Below are 5,097 nucleotides of genomic sequence, written 5' to 3' on the forward strand. Positions count from 1 at the left end.
TTCCCTACTCTTGTCACTCTTGTTAATTGGTTCTGAATAATTGGCTCACGGTCACAAATTCTAGCAATTCTCCCAAATGAAAACCTCCTTGGACACACACCAACACAACGTACAGGCTTTTTGCTGTATGTGGAAGAAAAACAGTTCAATTAGAGGCACAATCACATTGATCATTATGCAATTTTATTTTACCTTTTTGGATCAAAAGCTTCTCCACCTCTGGAACCTCCTCCAGGTGTTCTCCATGCCAGGCGTTCAATGTATTCATCTGCCACAAAGGGCTCCTAGCCACAGAATAAAAAACTCCTTACAACATGCCACAGCAGGTTCTCCCTTAAGCAGCAGCTTACACATCATTCTGAAAGCGTTCAGAAGCTTTACCTTCATCAAGAGCATGTACAGTGTTGACAATTACCCCATCAAATCTTAAGTTTACATACTTAATACAGAGAACGCCCTTCTTAATACGGTGGGCTTGAACATCTAGTCTAGAGATTGCTAGACCAACAGCAAAGAAATTGCTCCAGGTCTGTGAAGGGTTTCTTTGCAGACGCTCAACTCCCTGATGGCATCACAACCAGGGTGCTGCCCCGTGGCAAAACCAGTGCGAGATTACCACTGGACACCTCCTTTCAGGAAGTTGTAGAGAGTGATGTCTCCCCTCAGCCTCCTTTTCTCTAGGCTGAACAACTCCAGCTCCCTCAGCCACTCCTCGTAAGACTTGCTCTTCAGACCCTTCACCAGTTTTGTTGCACTTCTATGAACACACTCCAGCTCCTCAGTGTTGTTCTTGGAGTGAGGGACCCAAAACAATCCAGAATTCAAGGTGCGGCCTCACCAGTGCCCAGTGCAGGGGGACGATTGCTGCCCTGGTCTTGCAGGCTGCACTATTGCTGATACAAGCCAGGATGCTGTTGGCCTTCTTGGCCACCTGAGCACACCGCTGGCTCATATTCAGACAGTTGTAGGGGTTTGTTGTGACCCAGGTGCAGGACCCAGCACTTGGCCTTGAACTTCACACCATCGGCCTTGGCCCATCGATCCAGCCTGTCCAGATCCCTCTGTAGAGCCTCTTTAGCTTCAAGCAGATCGACACACCCATCCAATTTGGTATCATCCGCAAATTTACTGAGGGTGCACTCAATCCCCCCATCTGGATCATTGATAAAGACGCTGAAGAGGACAGGTCCTAATACTGAGCCCTGGGAGACACCACTAGTCCGCCAACTCAGTTTAACTCCACTCACCACCACTCTGGATCTGACCATCCAGCCAGTGTTCTAGCCAGTGAAAAGTACACTTATCCAAGCCACAAGGAACCAATTTCCCCAGGAGAATGCTGCGGGAAATGGTGTCAAAAGCTTTACTAAAAGTCCAGGTAGACAACATTCACAGTCTCTCCTTCATGCACTGAGCAGGTCATCTTCTCATTGAAGGAGATCAAGTTAGTCAAGCAGGACCTGACTTTCATAACCCCATGCTGACTGGGCCTGATCACCTGCTTGTTCTGTATTACCACGTGATTCCACTCAAGATTATCTGCTCCTTAAACTTCCCCATCACCAAGGTCAGACTGACAGGCCTGTAGCTCCTTGAATCCTCCTTCTGTCCCTTCTAGTAGATGAGCATCATGTTTGTTAACCTCCGGTCCATCTATGCAAGGTATTCCCATATCCACCAGGATTTCATGGAAAGCTTTTAAATTCCCCACAGCAACTGTTCTAAAACTGTGAAACACAACCCAGCACAGAGACGGGAGTGGCTCTGGTTAACGGTGGTACTTGCCACAATTCATTTCTGATAACAGAACATATGAACATGCCATCACTGGTTTTGATAAAGCTTGGGTTAAAAAAAAAAGCAATAAAAATAAACAGACCTCCACAGGTATCAAATTGCTTCCTGTGTCAACTGGTCTAAATCCTTGTCAGAAGTAAGAGAGGGAAAACACAGCATTATATATATTATTTAATAAATTTAAATTTTAAATTAATAAAATTAACCCCTAAAAGCAAGGGCAAAAACAAACATCACCAGTTCGAGGCCTGTCATTCCTTAGAAACACGTTATGCCCTATCCAACCAGGCCCAGCTATTAAATAGAAAGAGAAAAGTTTTTTAAACATGCTTTGCAACATCCTAATCCTTCTAGACAGGACAGAAGCTTCACCCTTTCAACAGACAACCCGTAACTCCTCACTCAGAGATGCACTAGATAGTTGTGTTTGGCTGAGCCACCTTGGTTAAGCTTGAAAAATAACCAGGTGATACCACTACGAACCACTTGTCTACAACTCCCTCACCTCTTTAACCCAGTTTTTCCCGATACACAACGTGAAGCTCCCTTTACACAAATCCTCCTCTTCAAAAATCAGCACGCAGAGTTTTCATATCAAGTGTAACTTTGCTCCTTATGTCATCTTTACATCTAAATATTTGGGAACCTTTTTGCAATTTTAATTACAGGTGAAATGAGCCATTCAATACCGTAACATTCCCTTCAGGGGAGTCCTCCAGCTTCCTAATTACCCTTATGGCTTTTGCACCACTTCTCCTTTATATGAAAAACACAACTACAACTCACATATATATGCGTGTGTACAACATTTTCTACATTTCTCCCTCCCTTCAGATGTTTGCACTAAAAGATAATTCACACACACACAATGACCTTGAAATTTTTTTTCCTGCAAAACATTTACAGAGTTTTTCTGCAAGCATCCTCTAAGAAAATCTGATATACACACCCTAAATCCTAAAAACATAAATACTATAATGCCAATCGTGCTCTAGCCATTATGCCTCTATACTCCACCACAGCTCCCTTGAGTGCACGTGTACACATTGTACCTGCAGCAACCTCCCCTGCATCCCCAAAACAAGCCGAGCACACAGACGCCATGGTTGACCCCAAACCTGACCAGCCACGAGACCAAACTGAAGTGGCAGCAGCTCAGTCCCCTCTGCTGCCCTTCCCACAGTGCCAGCACTCACATGGGTCCCCCCCTCTCCTGCAACACTCCCCTTGTCTCCCAGTCTGCCTCCCTCCTTCCGCAACACCCACGACTCAGCAAAAATGATAAACAGGAGTTTTGTTTCAACAATCTGATCCATCAAAGAGCATTAATGAGTTTAGTTAGACCTAGCCGATGGCAGAACCACTGCTATATCATAGTATTTTAACCTTGAAAATAGCTGGTTTTCAAGAACACTTACCTAGGAGACCTGTCCTTCAGGTTTTTTAATCGTATAAACCCCATTACGCATTATTTAAGACACAGTGACTGCCAGGGGTATTACGATGTGCAGAATACTGACCAATCAAGGAACAAAACGAGCTTTTTCTGCCAAACTTTCACAAAGGGTGTGCTAAAAATAACCTGCTTGATTTATAAATAAGACAAAGTTCCACAGTGCCTTTTTAAGATGTGATTTCACAGGTTCCACTGCAAATACCCAAACTTTTTAGTTTTGCTTCTATATCGACCTTCCACTTTCATCGGCTCTTCTTAATGCCATCTTGATAATAGGGTTACCTGCAGCTGAGAACCTAATTCCGGTGCTGCAGGAGCTGCTGAAAATCAGCTGTTAGAAATTTCATTTGCAAGTCCTTTGCCTGTTATCAGATGAGTCCCAACAATCAATTTCTCATCAGCTTTGAACTCCCCTCCAACTCTCGATGAACCAACATGATCCCATCCATTCAGCCAATACCACTGATCTAATAAAAGATACGCCTGAAGTGGATGATAACCTGGTTTGATCTGGTCGGTACAGATGGAACTACAGTGGACCGCGCCACATCAAGAACTGGTTTAGAAGTAACCATGGTAAAATTACACTTTGAGGTCACTGATGGAGAATTGAGGCTATGTGGCACCCACTTCTAGCACAGATCCTTCTGCTCAATGTCAGATATCGCCACTGAAAATAACTTCCAAACACACGCTCATGAAAACATGGTGATGAAACACCACCCTCAGTTTGCAGCTAAGGGTTACTCCTGCATTTTCATGGTCTAACCTATATGGCAGTGACTCCAAACCAACATAGTAGGCAGCATTAATTCAGTGAATCTCAACAAAACCTCTGTTGCTTTTGGAGCAACACAGAAGCAAAAGCAGGAGAGAAAAAAATACTGGCTTCCATATTGGAAAACGTAATTTCACAGCTTATCTCCAGGCAAAGGTCCCACCTACTTTGCAATGTCATCTTTATCGCTGTTGCAGAATGAAACAAATTATTGCATGACCCAAAGCAGCCAAAACACACAGTTTTTCCTTCCACATCCTAGTTATCTCACATTCAACATCCCACGAAGAACAAAATCGCATTGTCACCATGTTGAGTAACTGCGAGGACAGTTAGAGAGGTGTGGAGAGGGTATAAAACCTGGCATCTAGCTACAGAGAACACCATGTAACATTCTTGCTATTTTTTTAAACCATGCAAACCAGAAGATATGAGTCATAACCCTCATGTCATAACAGTGATTCATAAATACAAGTGCACACAAAGCATTTACACAAACCACAGACACCGGGTCTTCCAGAGAAAACAGGAAGACCTTTCCTACAGGCTGGGCAGAGCATGTCCCAGTGTTCACACACCAAATGAACAACCGGCTCTTGAGTGACTCAAGAGAGCAAACACAGGACACCTGGTAACAATACCACATCCCCACGCACCAGCAAGGGGGGACAAACACTTAATCACAGGTCACATCACGACAGCCCATGGTGCAGGCCAGCAGAGAACTTGCCAGACTCCTGCTAGATTGCTGCCCTGGGCAAGCTATTCGGTTTCTTGCGGCGGCTAAAGGGAGGGCAAAGTTATTTCTTTATTTCAGAGAAGCAGAAGCCACATTAAGACCCCATGGTGCTGGGGTCAACTGAGTACGTGCCCTCTGGAGAAGAGGAGCGGTGGTCGGGCCTGGCATGGCCTGTCACCCTGCTGACAGCGGCACCCCATCTGCTGCAGAGACCTGGGAGCCCCGGGGAAGGAGGCCAGGCATAAAGAACCGCCCGAGGGAGGGTCATCCCGCAGCATCGCCCCGCTCCCCACCCGGCTCCGCCAGCCCCCACCCAGACACCCCCTT

General features: G+C 45.3%; 1 protein-coding gene across 1 annotated transcript in view; it reads right to left on the reverse strand.

The window, feature by feature from the left end:
• The window catches only part of EXOC5 (exocyst complex component 5), a 21,734-nt gene extending 21,452 nt beyond the window's left edge, over positions 1-282 (reverse strand). The window contains exon 1 of the mRNA XM_010143657.1: positions 193-282. The gene's annotated coding sequence lies outside the window, so the exon portion shown is untranslated. The remainder of the gene's footprint in view (positions 1-192) is intronic.
• Between the last annotated feature and the right edge of the window lie 4,815 nt (positions 283-5,097).

This window comes from Buceros rhinoceros, unplaced genomic scaffold, assembly GCF_000710305.1.
Source record: "Buceros rhinoceros silvestris isolate BGI_N320 unplaced genomic scaffold, ASM71030v1 scaffold11309, whole genome shotgun sequence".
NCBI classification, from domain to species: domain Eukaryota; kingdom Metazoa; phylum Chordata; class Aves; order Bucerotiformes; family Bucerotidae; genus Buceros; species Buceros rhinoceros.